Source organism: Pseudopipra pipra, chromosome 16 (genome assembly GCF_036250125.1).
Source record: "Pseudopipra pipra isolate bDixPip1 chromosome 16, bDixPip1.hap1, whole genome shotgun sequence".
In the NCBI taxonomy this organism is placed as follows: Eukaryota; Metazoa; Chordata; class Aves; order Passeriformes; family Pipridae; genus Pseudopipra; species Pseudopipra pipra.
The window spans coordinates 6878616-6896362 of NC_087564.1; the positions used below are offsets into that span (position 1 = coordinate 6878616).

Here is a 17747-nt window from a genome sequence, read left to right on the forward strand (position 1 = left end):
GCATCAAGTTGTTTTCTACGCTCCTCTAAATACTGCCAAATCCTCAAAGCTGTTCTGCACTTCCAGTAACATACCAGGGATCTTCAGCTTCCAGATGTGTTTATTTGCTTAGTAACCAGTGTCATTACCAGACAGCACTCTGTCAAGTTTTAAATGCAAGTTATACCACAAAAATCACAATTTGCCCTAACTAATTAAACAGGAAAGAAAAGTTCAGAAAGGAACAAGAAAAAATGTCAAACATTAAGAGAGTAATTTTATCAAATGCCAGCTGTGTCTTTGTTGAGAGCTTTAAAACCTCAATTAATTGAAAAACTGTCCATTTTTCCAGCATAAAGGAAAAGAGGGAGTGTCAGAAGTGTGATCACCTGCCATAAACAAGAACTTTGGAACGTGCCATACTCACAGGACAGTGCAAGCTTGGTTTTTTTCTTAAGAGGTGAGTGATGTTTAAGTCTTAAGTATTTTAGACATATTGACACATGAGATTTCATGGTGCTCTGTGCTGAACACGCATGAAAAGATAATTTTCTAATGTTTACTTTGGGACTAAATAAATTATTCCCTTTAAATCTTGGAAGTTTTATTTCAGGTAATTGCCTGCTGCAGCCAGGAAATCATGGTTTTCCTCTCAACTGCACTAAGATAGACCAACAGCAGTTTTCTGCACTGCACACTTGGACACCAACGCAAAACCCAGATAAATGGAATAAAGGCAAAGGCAGAAAGGACGGCACTGCAGCACAGCTCTGCACCTCGTTCCCTACATCCCGAAGAACGCCAGGGACACGAGTGCCACCCGAGTGCTGTGGCCCTGGGATGCAGATCTGTGCGAACAGGGACTGTGGGTACACGTGTGAACAGAGCTGATGATACAATCACAGAATCGTCAAGGCTGGAAGAGACCTTTAAAATCATCCAGTCCAACCACCAACGCAGCGCTGCCACTGTAACCCCTAAACCACTGAACCACCTCCAGCGATGGTGACTCCACCGCCTCCTGGGCAACCTGTTCCTGCCTGACCACTCTAAAACGGATTAACCAAGTGCCACCTAAACCCCGTGTGTCACAGACAACAAACCGAGCTCGGTAACAGCCGCTGCTCTTCCCACAGCTCGGTGACCCCGCGCTGGGTCACGGCGTGCAGAGGTTTCCCCCGCGGCTCCCACGGCCGGGCTCGGGCCGTGCCCGCACTGCCGCCCCGCTGCCCAGGGCCCCGCGCGTCCCCCGGGAGCGTGTGCTCCTCTCCAGCAAATACCGATACAACAACGGGGCACATCCACCCGCGGCCGGGCCGCGGCAGCCGCGTCCCAGGGCGCGGTGCGGGCGCTGCGGGCACCGGCAGCTCCACCTGCGCGGGGCCCGGAGCGGCCGGCGGAGCTGCGGGGCCGCCCCATCACCACCCCCGCGCCCCTCCAGGGCCCCTGCCCGCCCCCGGCGCTCCCGCAGAGGCGCAGCCCACCCCGGGGCCGGGCGGCGGAGCAGCTCCCGGGTGGCCCCACCAGCCTGGCCCGGTCCGGCCCGCGGCCCCGCTGCCGCCCGTGAGGCGCGGTCCCCGCGCGGTGCCGCCCCGGCGGTGCCCCCCGCCCGCCCCGGCTCACCCCGGCCCGGCGCGGCCGCGGCCATGTCCGTGTCCATGTTCCTCTCGCGAGCGCTGCGCCGGAACCGCCCCTCCCGCGGGGGCCGCGCGCGGGGGCGCGCGCGTGTGGGAGGCGGGGGGCGGGCGAGGGGGCGGGGTCGCACATCCGGGCACTCGCGCCCCTCAGAGCGGGGCTGAGGGCTTCGTGTGTATCGAGCCCTGAGCGGAACGGCAGAGTCAAAACTGGGTCAAAAAAGCCCAACGTGTGACCCAACACCACCTTGTCAACCAGACCAGGGAACTGAGTGCCACGGCCAGTCGTCCCTTAAACACCTCCAGGGACGGTGACTTCACCACCATCTCGGGCAGCCCATTCCAATGTCTGATCACCCCTTCTGTGAAGAAATTCTTCCTAATGTCCAGGCGCAGCTTGAGCCTGTGTCCTCTCATGCTGTCACGAGTTCCCTGGGAGCAGAGCCCGACCTCCACCTGGCCACAGCCTCCTTTCAGGTAATTGTAGAGAGCGATGAGGGCCCCCCTGAGCCTCCTCCAGGGCAAACAGCCCCAGCTCCCTCAGCCGCCCCTCATCACACCTGTGCTCCACACCCTGCCCCACATCCACTGCCCTTCTCTGGATCCTCTCCAGCCCCTCAATGTCCTTCCTGAGCTGAGGGGCCCAGAACTGGACACAGCACTCGAGGTGCGGCCTCACGAATGTGTCCCCCTCACAGGGGTACAACCCCTGCCCTGGTCCTGCTGCCACACTGTTCCTCATACAGGTAATTTCTGAACGTTTGGGGGTCCCGCCCCGGGCAAACCGGCCTGTCCCTCACAGCCACTCCCTGGCCGAGTGGCCCCCAGGGCTGTGGCCGCCCCTGCCCAGGTGGCCCTGGGTGCTCTGGCCGGGCCCGGGGATCGGGCCCGGGGCGGGCGGAGGCTGAGGGGAGCCGGGGTAAACATCGCTCAGGCCCTCAGCGCACCCCTCCAGGTGCTGCAGCAGCACGCGTTTGAAATTCGAAGCAAAACTCAGGGCATGGCTTCAAATGTCGGCTGCGCAAACACTCATAAACAAGATGGGACTCATACCTCGTGCGTTTTACCTTCAGGCTTAGCTGTCAGTGTCTGAGGTGACTGAACTTGATTCAACATCAAACCAATCACGAGGAAAAAAAAAATCCCTCAAAGAGGTTTTGGAAAGCTGATGATTTATGTTTGAGAACGTGCAATAGGGAACACCGGTGCTTATTCTGCAAGCAGAATGTGACCATGCATGCACACAATAATTTATTGCACATGTTGAGCAACACTGTGCTTACAGCAGTGAATATCTAACAAATTGACTTTTACTAATACCGAGCCAGTCCTGTTCTGTCTGTACACTGCACCAGGCCCGTTATTATGCAACCCTGATGCTTTTGGTTGGTGTTTTTTTTTTTTTTTTTGCTCACAGCTTAAGGACCAAGCTGCCACTTGGTGCAATGGTCTAATACAGCTTTTTTATTATTTACCATTTCCTAATGTCTAGGAGCCTGTTGGGAGACTGTGTCATGCTGACCAAGCAAAACAAGGTTCTCTGCTCCAAAGAGTTTTTTGGTGCATCTGTTAAGCAGTGACACCATAGGCACAAAAAAAAAGGTCATGTTTTAATTTCTTATAGTTTTAAGACAACATTGCAATATGCTTCACCATAAACAAATGCTTTGACATTTAAAGAATTACTTGTTCAAATTGTTTTAGATGGATTGGAAGGGTTATTATTTGTTTGGCTTTTCAAAACAGGGTACATATCTCCTTTCTCTAGATTACAGTCAGCTAATCAGATTTTATCCAATTTCAGAACAAACTAAAAACAGTGACCTGGAAACTTAGCAATGAACTATGTAAAGATCTCATTAAAACCAGTAATTTGCTCCAGATTTACTTCTGTCCCTCTTCAAATGAAATAGTTCAAATGTGAGCCTGCTTTTAAAACCAGAATGCAAACAACCACCGATAAGTGCTCAGTTTACTGTGTAGCATCTAATCAATCAAATTAGGGTTACAAAGCAGTTAAGGTGTCCTGCTGTGCTATTACCTTACTTGGAGACAGTCCTAAAACGTTGGAAATTAAGGCAGAGAAATGGATACAAATTCAGTGGATGTCTGTTGTGTCCAAACATCGTTTTCTCAAACTGGCAGAAACAATACTCTAAATTCAGGACAGATTATTCTGTAACACAAGCAGGTATTGCTGCTAACAAAAACAGCAGGAAAAGTAACAGAGATGTATGTAAGTGGGTGAGACTGATACAGTTAAACAGAGCTGTGCAGTGGAACAACTACTGGAATGCCTTTAGTTCAGTGCATTTGGCAGGGACAAGTGCATTTAACATGGTCAGAATTTGTTGAGAGTAAAGACATTTATAAATAAATTCTTATCAGCAATACTACTCTGTTTTTCACATTTAGTCTCAATGGACATTTAGTCTCAATGCCTGGAACATATATATTATCCTTTAAAATTACCTAATATTTGCTGTTACCCTTTTCTATGAAATCTTCTAATTTTTTAATATTTTGGGAGTAAAAATCTTTGTGGAATGGTTTCTATTCACAAAGAATTCTTTATTTTGTCTTTTCCTAAAAGAATGAGACAACCCTTTGCTACAGAGAGATTATGTTGACAAAGTCCAGTCTTCCTCTTTACCTTTCCTTCCTTTAAGTTAGCCAACATGTTGGAAAAACAGAACCACAAAAAGATTATCTGTGATTTCAGGGGATGGTCGCTTATAGATTGTATTTCTATCTTTATGTAAGAACTGAAATTCCATCCTTATTCCAGAAATGCAGATTGGAATCTGAGGAAACAAGCACATCCAAGAGCATTGTGTAAGAAATGTAAATCCCCTCAATGTCACAATGCAGCCTGGAGCATTCCACTTATTTCAACACCTGCATGGGTGAAGGCACTGCCCCTTAGTTGATTAGAGGGGTAGAGATGTGGTTCCTGTTACAGAACACATGGAGTATGCCATGGGAAGGAATACTGTAGGATACTAAAAGCCTGAAAAGGAGATATCTGAGACAAAGGTGTGTTAAAGGGTTGACATTAAACACCATTGGTGCTCATTTCTTGAAGGCATTTGTGCTTTTTGAAACAACATGGTGATGTGAACTGGTGAAACAGAAGACACAGCAAATCACTACTTAAAAATGGTTTCTTCCATAAAATCACTGTATGGAAATTGTCTGGCTCCACACAATAGTTCTTGTCTTTTGAACACCACCTTTCCTGTCTTGGGCATGGACATGTACAACACTTCCTTATTACAGAATAGTTCAATGAGAGCCCTCCAAGAATAACAGTGAATTCTCTGTTCCCTTTCTTACAGCAGGATCAGGATAGGGAACAGCAGTGCAGTGGTTTGGGCTGCCAGAGCAGTGCTGCTGTGTGAAAAGGTGCACCCAACATTCCCTCTCTTGCTTTCAAACCAGTGTCCTGCTGTTAGAAACAGGGGAACATGAGAAGCACACAAATGACACAGTGTCAGTATTTTAATATCCAAACTAATGCCCAAATAAAAACATTTGTTGTGATTTATAACAAAAATGTATTTCATCATGCAGTTGCAAGCTGTATACTTAAGGGAAGGACTGTTTATTTAGTAAGACAAACCTTTTTAGGAATGATTTAGAAACTATAGATGCTTCTCAGTTCTAGTACAGGCTTTATATAAAGAATTTCTTCTCAAGATGTCTACACTGTGTTCAGATTTGTTAATAAAGACAATTCATTATTTCAAACATACAATAAAACTATTCTGTAATTAATTTTAAATAAGCACAGGACTTACCAAAATCACCCGTGTCATTTTACATGTCCAAGTCATATCAAATACAAGCAGCAGCAGTAAAATCATCAGTGTACTTGTCTTAGTTATGTCTGTAACAATCTTTGAGGACACCTCAAAGTCGTTTGCCCTTTTTTTCAAGCTCTTTCCATCAGTTCTTTTCTTGAGGACGTTAGAAAAGAGAGGACTTACTGCATTTCTTCTCGACCAACAAGTCCATATCTGTGTTGATCAAAAGAAGACACTGTTGTCCAGTAATATTAAGAATCCCTTGCTGGCACTCCAGCCTGGATATGGAGCTTCCCAGGAACATGGAATTGCCCTGCTGTTGGTGCAATAACCACTGCATCTGACTGCCTCATTATCAATAACAACTTGCTACTGCTGCTTAGAAAAAGATTGTCTTACAATGATTGTCTTACAGTGCAGGTCTTCCAGTCTATTTTTCTTTTTCTGATATATAAATGTCTGAAAAGTGTATACAAGAATCACACCAGCTTTCAATGGAGGAAATCCAATGTCACTCAATAAAACCACATTCTCTGTAAACTCTAGTGGGGAATTTTAAAAAACATGAGCATAAATTTTCAAGTAGGGTTTTTTTTGTTATCCTAATCTTGAGACATTGTGATTTGTAACATCCTTCCCAAGAAAGCACTCGAAGCCTGTGTCTGCTAACACAAATAGCTGGAGCACTTAGTTTAAAACAGAACCAAATTTATGCTATTTCAGAGACAAGCTTAGCACCTACTCAGATGAAGTGTATCATAGTTCCACCTCTCTCCAAATAGAAATGCCATGTAAATGAATTATATTAAACATCAGAATTTCTAGTTCTTGTTATTTATAGGCATAAGAATGTTTTTTGAAGCTGTTAAGTTTTTTAATTCTGCTTTAGAACATGTTGGAAATGTACCTTCATTGAAGCACTGAAAATTCATATAAATCAATTTCTGCACATTACAATTTAAGCATTTCCCAGAATTTCTGTAAATCTGCTTTTACACCAGAGCCCCGGTGAACCACTTGGGGTTTTCTCTGTTCAGGTTGCAATTAGTACATAGTGTGTGAGGCTTTTTGCTCAATGGGACTGTTTATTGAATGATTAACCTCTAAGAGGTTTAATTACACATTGTAAGAATTCAGATGCTGAGAAAAGCATTTTGTGATCCTTGTTCTCTGTGCCTGATATTTTCGTTAGAAAGTACTTGCAGTTTTTCCAGCACAGTCCACAAAAGAACAATTAACATGGGAGCTCAAGAGAAGTTCCAGTACAGAAATTGCAGAAATTGCTGCTTATTAGGATATTTTGATCAGGTCTGAGCTAGAGGGCAGAGGAACATGCAGAGGAAACTTTCTAGTAACAATGCAGATGTGGTTACCTTATTCTTATTTTCTAGAGAGTTAAATCCCTATTCCTTTGATATCTTAGCTTTTGCAATATCTGTCATCTGTGCTCTTTCATCATTTTAGGCAGGTTATATCCTCAAAGACTTGGACTACCTGCAGAAAAAGAAATTCAGTTGTTAGCCTTGGCTCCCAAAGCCAAGTGCCAGCTCCATATTTGATGGCAGATACTGCATTTCATGTTAGAATTCACTGAGTAAAGACCACAATTTTGCCACATAACTTGCTGGATTACAGAATAATAGGGCAGTTAGTTTACAGCTGAGCAAGCTACTTTGAAACTAGGGCAAGAACTACTATGGCTTCTCTTAGTGCCCTATAAATTGTAATTATTACGTTCCAATATATTCCTTAAAGGCCTGAGATCAAAGATTGACAAAACATGCTATGCAAGGACAAAATAACTACTTCTGCAAAGAGCTTTCTCCAAAGGATCTTTAGAGCTATTCAAATAACTGAGGGGGAAGAGGATAAGTTGTTGATACAGTGTTACTTGGATTTGAACAACCTTTTAACACTCTGGTTGCACAGGCCCTCACAAAATGGCAGAATAGTTAAAAAGGGGTGGTTCTCTCACAGGAGGACAACTCCTGGAGTTCAATAGGAAACAAAGGACGGGTTGTTTATGTGGAGTGTCTCATTGTGGCTGCTCTTAGAGAGAGGATGCTGGACTAGATGGACTTTTTGTGTAAACCACAGAACCAATTCTTAGTTCTGCTGGACAAGGAGACTGAAAGAGAAGACAGAGTTTATCAGTGTAATAGTGAAGAACTAGGGCAAAAAATATGAAAACCTCTCACCAGCTTACTGGTTAAAGAAGCAATATAAACCAGTATTAATTGAAACAGCCCTGTTACAGAAACAGTAGGCTGACCTTATCTCTGCCATGAGTTTTTTGTATTCTCTAGAGAAACTTCCAATGGTTTGAACCCAGTGATTATCCAGAAGGGCCCCGATGTCTGGAAGCAATGATCCTGTAGGTTTAGTCTCCATTGCCAACTGTAGTCATGCTGACCTTACTGAATGGAGCTCACTGCAGGTCAGCAGTGGCTTCTTGTGCAAGAAAACAGGGTTACACTTGGGGTTATATCTCAGAAAGTACTCAGGAACATCGGCTGGTACTGCATTGGGGTTTGCAGCACTACCAAACAGTAGTTGTTTTTATTAATTGTAAATTCAGTCTTGTACTGAAGCTTTAGTAGTCTGTCACAAGAAATGGATATATCTACTGATGGCATTTAAATTCTATTTTTTCATTTTTGTTTGATCCTTCCAGTGGCTTATTTTCTCTAATTCTCCCAATGGCTTCCCTGTTTTGGCTGTTTTTTCCTGGAGTACCTGTATCCCCTCTATCAGCCCATTTTGCCTGCATTAGACTTTTCTGCCTGTTTTTCCTGTTGTGTGGATGCAGCCCCACCTTTGAACACGTGTGTATTCCATCTCTGCAGCCTCCATGCCTCTTTTCTCCTCATCTGCCTGTTCCCTTAAGCAACAGGACACATGCCAGGGACTGCTGTTCTTTCATGTCTCAGCCACAGTCCTGCAGTTTTGCAGGAATTGGAGGCTTGCAGGGATGAGACTGAGTTGGCAACAGGTCTGCCTACTTACCTACCCCTAGGCTGCAGGTTTGGTTACCTGCTTCCTGTCCTTCTGCTCAGCTGGGGGAGAAAAAAAAGAGACGAACAAAGATTAAAAATGACAGTCTCTGCTTCTCTTTCCTCCAGGTAAAGTGTAGGTCCCCAGCTATTCCTGGGCAGTCAGTGGATATAAGTGCTATTAAAGTGTTATAAGTGTTATTAAAGCTATTCTGTTGATATATTAATTTATATGAAACAAAAATCTTCCCTAAGCAATGCTCCTTGCCAAGACAGTGATGGCCTAATCAGTGGCCATGCAGCTGCTCCAAGGCTGGGGGGTGTAGCTGGGTATGGGGCCAAGGTGAGTTGTTGCTTCTGTGGGTGCTGAGGCACCTGGGAGGGTATGAAAAGTCATGGACTAATTATCATGTGTGGATTTGGGCCAGGGGCTGTGTGAGAAACAGTTGTTAGCTGGGTGGCTCTAAATGCTGCTACAGTTAGACAGGGAGGGTTGGGAAGCTTTCAGGGTATCCCTTTGGGAAATGCTTTTCTAGAGAGCTGAGGGTACATCCTGTGGTTCGGCAGAGGACCCCAGAATCTCCAGGCAGTCTCTTGCTAGTGCTTAAAAACACCTTCACAGGAAAGAAGCCTGTGTGATGGTGGCTGTGGTCTTATTTACTGCTACCCTGGGGAGAGGCTGGCAAGAAAAGGTATCATTTATCACCTTGGAGCTGGTTTAGCAGACCGTGCAAAAACCTTCTGCCTTTCCTGTAGAAGGGTAGGAAAAGACCTGCTGTAATGTGAATATTCCCTCTCCTTGGAAGGCACCTCCAGACCACAGACTGCACAGGATGGCCCGTGTTATTCTAGTTAATGATTTATTCTCTCCATGGATATCAAAGATGGAGCTGATGGTCAGTTTGCACTTTCAAATGATTGCTCATTTTGTTTAGCTGAGTTACCAGTGTAGTGTGGTTAAACTGCAGACTCATGGGCTCTAAGTGTGAGGAATTAACAGCCCACCGTTTGTGAAAGATCCTGAGCTCTTTGTTGCTTGCTTCTTGAGGATTTCTGAAATTTCTGGGAGCACATCAAAGCGTTTGTGGAGAGGGTGTTTGCAGTGGGGATGTTTGGTATTAGTTTTGGAATGTTGGCAGCCAGCCCTTTACTTCTAATTAAATGAGAGAGAATTTCTAGCAGAGGGAGCTAGTTAATTTAATTTTAATTTTTGTCAGAATGCCCAGAGCATCGAATGGGAGTCTCATTGGAACATCTTTAACACAGATTGAAAGAATTAATACAATTAATTCACTACCACCACAGGAAAAATTCTGAGATTTTGTTTATACAGTTTGAAATTGATAATGAATATACAAAACCAAATGTATCATGCTCTTGCCTTTTCCATGATGCAGGTTCAATTTCTCATGGAAAGCTCACAGCTGAGAGGCAGAAAGTGCTTCGTGGGAGATGGAGGCTCTTGTAATTCCTTTTTGGAGACTGGAGAGTTCACGGGCTACTTGTCCCAGGTAGTAACTGAAACCTTTTCCCAAGGGATGCAGCTATCTTAGTGCTTGTCTTGTTTTGTTTTAGAGCCTTTTGAAAAATACAGTTATAATGAAAACTTGGCAAAAGAACAGTTTAAAATGTAAAAATAGCAAAATGTGTGGAGGCTGCTGTTCATTTTGTAAGGCAAAGCTTGTGACTTAAGAATGCTGCTTAGCAACAGATGGGGGGAATCTGAAGGTGATCACATAATTTTGCAGTCCCTGAAAATTAATTATTCCTGTTTATTCTGCCTTTTAAGTACCGTCCTTTTCACGGCCCTGTTCTGCTTGGGCTGAGGGTGTGAGGTGGCTGGGCCATGTCCCCCAGCCCTGGTGTCCCCATCCTCACCCTGATGCAGCAGTGATTGGGCTGCAGGGCTCTGCTCAGGCTTCTCCAGTTCTCTGTCCCACTGTGCTGGATGTAACGTGTCCTGATCCATATGGAACAGGGCCCCAGGTGTCCTAGAGGGAAGGAAGGACAGAGCCAGGCTGTGCAGTGTCTGCAGAGGGTGTCCCTTCAGCACACACTCCTGGCTCTGCAGCACCATCCACCCCCACCCTTGGGGTAACCCCTCCTCCGCAACTCCTTCTCACACCTCGGCCACCAAGAGCTGTTCTTCATTTGTCTTTTTCTGACTTTCAAAGAGCACAAGGTGGCTTTTCTCTCTAAGTTTGATTTCCTTAAGAAATGATTCAGATTCCAGATTGAAAACTTTATTTTATGGTATTGCTAATGAAATCTTGGCAGATTGTGGCATTTGGGAATCTGTGAAGTTCCCATTTGATTCATGTGCCACTGCCATCATTCAGCATGCACGGGGTAGAAGCATAAATACTATGTTATAAATTGGCAAGTAGTGTTTGATTTACTTATCTGCAGATGCTTTCCCTGTGAACCAAGACTTATGTTGACCAAGTCATTAATCAACTTGGTGGGCTTAAAGTATAAACATCTCATGCCCAACTGGAAAATTAATTTGCATAAATACTTAAGGAAGCAGTGATTTGCATTCATATTTAGCTGGTATCTGCCACCAGGGACGTTTGTGCTGTTCCCTGGGTGAGTTTGAACTCTTAAAATGCAGTTTTGACACAATGTAGCACATGAATTATTTGGAACAGTTACATTTTTCTTTCTTTTTTGTTGGCCCTAAAGCAAGGCACTTTCAATGAGGGATGCTGGTTTTTCTCTGCATATAGGAGTGAGAAGATTTCAGGGTGAATTATTCAAGGTATCGATCAGGACCAGCAGATTATAAGATGATAAAACCAGCAGTTTATAAGAAGTTTTTTTGTAAAGCCTATCACCATATATTGATTATTCTTATTACTTCATAAAAACGTATTTAAAGGCTTGGGTTTTCAAAACTTTGAAGCTACTTCCTCCCTCACTGTATGCCTTGGGGACGTATAAATCCATTTAAACAAACAGAAAGGATAATCCTTTTATAAAGAAAGTAGAACAGTATTTCCCAGTATGTAAACAGGCACTAATAAAACTAAGGAATATTTAGTATTTAAACCTTCTGAAAGGAAGATCATCTTGCTGCCTGGTTTGTAAGAAGGATATACTTTACCTCCCATGGCATAATTATTTACAACAATGCATACAGTGGCCTTTAAGTTTTCTTGTGGTTTTTTCTTACCAACTGGCATAATAATGTCGGGTAGCAGAGACAGGTGACTGTGTGCTTTACAGAGCTCCTAAAAAGTGCAGCTGGGAGAAGTGCAATCTGTTCACACATCTGCTCCATGATTCTATTTTAAGAGATCCAGGATGAAAAGCAGCATAATGAAGGTGCTGATTATGACTTTCCAATAAATGTACGTGTGAGGAGCCATGGTGCAGGATCTGGCTCGCCTGATCCTGCTTCTCTGAGACTGGCCAGAAAAGAGGATGCAGAGAGAAGCCTGGATGATGTATTCCCAGCTCCACCAGTTTGTACCTTAGGGACTTTCTGAACCAGATGTGGGGTGAAAGCACAGACAGTGCACAGGGTGAGCTATTGGTGATCAAATATTGGTTCCAATGAGGGATCTGTCTTGGAGATTGTGCAGGACCATGTTAAGGTTTTTAGGCCTCTCTGGCATAGTGCTAATTGGGAACTAAGGGGGATTTGTAGTTATAGAAGTTGGGATAGTGTCCCTGAGCAGGTAGTCTGATACATGAGTATATTGTGGAGTGCTATTGCCTGTTACCATGAGTGCCAGCTGTGTGTGCTACGTTTGGAAACTGTTTAGATATTTGAATGCTATTTTAATAGAAATGAATTAATTTTTTGTACCTATGGGAAATCTTTTGGTGTTAGCAAATATTTTTTTCTCTCCCCATGTTAACAGATGCCTTGAAAGGCAGGACAGATGTTAATAAACACAGTTACAGAAGTAGGTTTAACCACTGGGACTGTTCAGCCTGGAGAAGAGGTGACTGAAAGGGCACCTCCTCAATGTCTGTCAGATCTGCAGGGAGGGGGCAGAGGAGGGACCGGGCTCTGCTCGGGGGTGCCCAGCAATGGGACAAGAGGGAATGGGCAGGAACTGATGCTCAGGAAGTTCCACCTGAACATGAGGAAGAACTTCTTCCCTGTGCAGTGACCGAGCACTGGAACAGATTGCCCAGAGAGGGTGTGGAGTCTCCTCACTGGAGATATTCCAGAACTGTCTGGACACAATCCTGTGCCATGTGCTCTGGGATGACCCTGTTGGAGCAGGAGCAGGAGGTGGGACCAGATGCCCCACTGTGGTCCCTTCCTTCCAACTTTATGCAGTCTGTGATTCTGTTACAAGCAAGGAAAAAGGCCTGGGAAATACTAATTGTTCTTAAGTCTATTAGTCCTACAATGCACTCTCATAAAACGAAACAGAGCTCGAATCTAAGCTGCTGATTTGTACTTAATGGAATATCTAATTTACTGTTTATTTTATTTGCTAACAATCTTGTTTACTGGCATTTGAACTAAGTTTCTAGCCTTATTCTTTCTTTTTTTTCTTCCAGTTAGAATGAAATAGGCTGGTGTATGGATTATTTGCCTGCATTGAAGAAAGACTTGTCTCCCAAAAGGTACATTATGAGAACTGCTAAGGAGTTAAATAAAGATAGCTGGTACAGAAAGCATAAGTTTTTACATATTCTCAAAGGCAAAGAGGCAAAGTGTTGATGTGAGAGTAGGGGATAGGACATGGATCTCCTCTGCAGACAAGACTGAGGTTGCATAACCGGTGCTTCCCCACAGATTCCCCTCTACCTTGGCTAAAGTTGATTAAAGAGTTCTAATTTCTATCTCAATCTATTTTATAGATTTTTATAGATTTTATAGATTTTACAGTACTTATAAGATGCCTAGATCCTCCAGTTGGCATCTACACACAACTGGGAAAAAAAGCACCATCACATAGCTGCTAATTTGAGCTTCCAAATTGAAGGTTTCGATGTTCAGTTAAGACGCAATTAGTTGAAAATGAGGCATTATGTACCAAAATCTCCATGTCAGCTTTGAAACTTAAGCTTATGATGAAGTAAGACATTTCAGAATTGAAGTTATGGCTGCATTTTCTCTTCCTCTCCAGGCCAAACATGTGTTCATAATCCCTTCTACTTACTCATTATTTCTTAACACACAATAGTAAATTAGGTCCACATGAGCCTTTCAGATAAATAAAACCAGATCATAACTGATTTGGTCTGGAGCCCATTTTGAAATCTGCCAGTTTAAGCAACGTGGCCCTAAAAATGAGGGTCAAGCTAATTACAGCTGCTCAGAAATCCAGATTTTCTAGGTCTGAAGTGGGTCCTGCCTGCCAGCCTGAATTTCTCTGTAGTATTTAAAACTCACTCTTTGAACCAGGACTTGAACTGAGAAAGTCTAGCAGCAAAACAGTAACTTCTTGGTTCTTGACTCCATGCTACCACTTAATCCCCAGCTTCCCTCTCTTACAGGGGAGTTAGAGATGACCAGAAGGCAAGATTAACCTGGCTTCTAGAGGGGTTTTATTGGTGAGTTCATGCCATAGCATAGGTGTCATACTGGGGCCCAAAGCTGTACTGGAGGTGGCAGAACATGTCTGCGTGTGGCCCAGGGTGGATCTGGGCATCAGTCCTAGGAATAAAGGGAAACCTCAGTGTATCTTACTCAGGGGATCACCAGACACTTACTGCAATGAGGACTTTTACCTTAAACTGGTAATAAGCACCAGCACATCAGAACTGCAAAAGCCTCTGGAAGGGTATGAAAGACAAGCCCTGTGAGGTGTGAACTGCCCCGGGAGTCAGGGCTGAGTTTCAGTTTCACATTTTGTCGCTGCTTTGTCAGCTCGGCCATATCCCTTTGCCTTCTGTTTTTCTGGCTCCCTATTTGTGAGATTAAATAAACACATCACCAAGTGCAGGACAGAACTAAAGCTCTTAATTTTATAGCCTAGCAAAGAGACACAGTACTCTCCTTGTAGAGTCTCTGTATTTGACTAGAGGTTGTATTCTTTCAACCACAGAGGGTCAAGTTAAATGAGTTCCTCTTATGTCCACAGTCATTAAACAGGACAATTACTGTATTAATATAAGAAATCACCAGCAAGTCCATGAGCAAGCCTACTCTGCTACTGGACAGTCCTTCTACTTCCCTCTGAACTCTGTGGGCTGCTTTGTACCTCATCTATTTGTCAGTGCACACACTGAGACATAGAGTCATGTATGATACTGATACATTAAAAGCAAAATACATAAAAAGGGATTTAAAAAAATATTATTAAGCCTTTATAACCTATTACAGCTTAAGATTTAATGAAAAAGTTGAAAAAGTAATTACTATACCTGTTTAAGTCTTTTTTAATTTTTTTTTTTCTTCTAAGATAAAATTTGTAGTTAAGTTCATCATTTTTAACTGTTATTAAGCAGGTAAATATGGTCTGGAAAAAATATGATGGTAGTCTTCCCTAATCGATTGAGAGTACTTGGAAGCTTTTCTTTTTCTTTCTTTCTTTAATTTTTTCCTTATATTTTCCATGGAAGAAACTTCATCTTTAATCTGGTTAAAATCCTTGATCCAGTTTTAGAATTTGAACTTTCAACTACTTTTATATTCAGCAAACAAACTCTCCAAAACTTCACTTATGTGCAGAATGCTTAATTCTTGAAATATTGCACTGTTCCTAAAACTGCATTTAGATAAAGCTGTTCACCTTAATATGATATAAAAAACCAAACAAAGGAGAGGAGAAAGTTCTGACTTGCAGAAACAATCCTAGCTGGCTGTTCTGGGAATGATCTTCAGAATTAGCTCATTATTTATTCTTGGTGCACTCCACCAATTAAACAAACAGTTTTATATATAGAAACAGGGAAAGGCTTAGCTTACTTTTCCAGGGTCATTTCCAGAGCCTTGGACACTGAGGATGTGCAGGCTCATGTTACCCAGCCCAGCAGGTTGTGTGTCTGTGTGGGGATGTGCCAATGCCCAGTGTGATGTTACACAGTACAGCTGATAATGAAAGGAAAGGCAGAGATTCCTGGGAGATATCAGCTGAAACTCCTCGCTTTGGGTAATAATAAATGACTTATTCAAGCCTCTAGAAATATGGCAGGGATCCCTAAGGAGGTGCTGGGGCTGAGAACCCACCCCCCAACCACTTTATTTTAATATCAATGTCAGTTTAATAACTACAGTCTTTGATAGGAGATGATTAAGGTGAAAGAAAAAAGAAATACCACTGAGGGACAGAGGACCCTAGAAATGGAATCCAAGCATTTGTTTACAGAGGGAAGCTCTTACAAACAAATACAAGGTAAAATGCAAGCTGAGAGAATAGTATCTATTTAACTAATATTCCTAGGAAGGCTGCTTTATAGCAGTTGTGGATCGAGGTAATTTTGCCATGCTTTAAAAGAAAAATCACACTAAAATTAGCCCATTTTGATATATTGCAGCAACATCTTCTGTTTAGACAACAAATCATAGCAGTGTAGCAGCCCTGGTTACCCTTACTAAGTTCAGGAAGACTAAGGAATTCATCTCTCAGCTAAATATTGGCTGGCCAAGCTACTGAACAGTTCTTCCCTGTTTTCAAGGTCATGGCTGAGAATATTTCTTCCTCTTTATTTATTGCAGAGAAGCTTGCAAAATACACATCAAAACTCAAGGAAAAAAATGGTCCTCCTGTTTGTTTTGAAGTGTGGGAGATGAACTCCTAACATTTCGTACTCAAAATAAAAAATGGCACTGAAACTTTAAAACCCTTGAATATTTCCATGTACAGCCTTATCAAAACACTTGGTCAGTCATGTACATTCTCTCTCTCTGGCTTTTGGAGTAAATTCCCACCCCAAACCTGCTGGCTGATTTCAAGAATAAAATACAAGGGGAGATAGTAGTGCTAAAATGATCCTCTTAGTTCCTCTTCTGTAGTACCATTTTTGATGGACAATGCCAGTGTTTCCTCTGGAGCCAAGGGGAGGAGAGTAGCTCTGAATTACCTCTGAATTACCTCTGAATTACCTCTCAGCTACACTCTGGGTCAAGTTTGGCAGTGACTTCCTCTGATCCCATTTGTAGTGGCTGGTGGGGAGCGGGAACATTTAAAGGTTTTTTTTCTTACTTAGAGGCTTTGGCATCATTCTGTGCCACATGAATCACACCCCCTTTCACTTGTTAGAACTTCAGCCTTGATTTAAAATAAACAAAGGAGCAACTCCAGAGTACAGGGGATGTAACATTTATACATTACTAACCTCACCAAACCTGCTGTTATCACAGCTAAGTCATTTTTGATAGATAAACATCGAGAAAGATTCTTGGTGTTTAATTCTTCCCCCCTCATCTTGTAGGTGAGAGATATTATTTCTTGTGGCTTCAAGCTGAACTTAGAATGAACTGGAAATAAAAGAAGCAAGAAATACAATTGACAAATAGGTACAACAGTTATGTCTTACTGTTGCCTAGGCTGCCAGCCCCCTGTGAAACTGGGTATTAGAAATATTGAGAGGAAGCTTTGGAGAGGATGACTATAGAAAAAACCTGAAAACTTCGGTGAAAAAAGTTGCAAATTAAGAAAAATTCGTGCCTATACTGTCAGTGAGTATATTTTCAATGCAAGAAGGTACCTCAGAGTTAAGCAGATATTAACCATTTCATATGAAGCACATAAAGGGCTTACTCTTAGTTTGATTCTGCAAATATCCAAAATTCTTTTATGTCAAGGAAGAATGAACATGTGAAACAAGTTATAAATGCAAAGTGTTACAAAATCCTGCAGCAATGGTTTCTGATCTTTTTGATTTATGACCCTACTTGCATTTCTTAAAATCATGTACTTTAGAAAACAGATCAACTGAATATTAATGTAATTTAGGTTATCCTGGAAAAAGGGCTAAGGAGAACCTTATCCTAAAACAGTCCTTATGAAAGGATTGCAGACCTCACTCCTCCTGGAGCCCAAACTACAGAGTGTCTCTTGCTGAGCCCACACAGGACAAGTTTCTTTAATGACCCTCAGTTACACTTTTTTATGCTGTTTGGCATATAAATGTATCTGTTTAATAACAGTTTTTTTGGCAGACGTTTGCTTTTGGATTCTATTCTACAGTAATAGAACTGGAATTCTGGATGACTAAGGAAAGCTTTAGAGACAAGTGTTTTTATATTTAAAAATTATGTTGTTTGTGGTTGTACTATCACTCTGCAAATGAGAAAGCCTCACAACCACAACAATCTGCACATTTAAACTCCTCTACCTTCTCAAAGAGCCACTGTTTTTTACAGTGTATCTGCATATTTTATAAGCAGCATGGATTTTGGGTCAACTGGTATACATTTA

General features: G+C 42.7%; 1 protein-coding gene across 3 annotated transcripts in view; it reads right to left on the reverse strand.

The window, feature by feature from the left end:
• The window catches only part of MRTFB (myocardin related transcription factor B), a 70818-nt gene extending 69127 nt beyond the window's left edge, over positions 1–1691 (reverse strand). For all 3 annotated transcript variants that reach the window (XM_064672819.1, XM_064672816.1, XM_064672817.1), the window contains exon 1: positions 1603–1691. The gene's annotated coding sequence lies outside the window, so the exon portion shown is untranslated. The remainder of the gene's footprint in view (positions 1–1602) is intronic.
• Positions 1692–17747: the final 16056 nt, after the last annotated feature.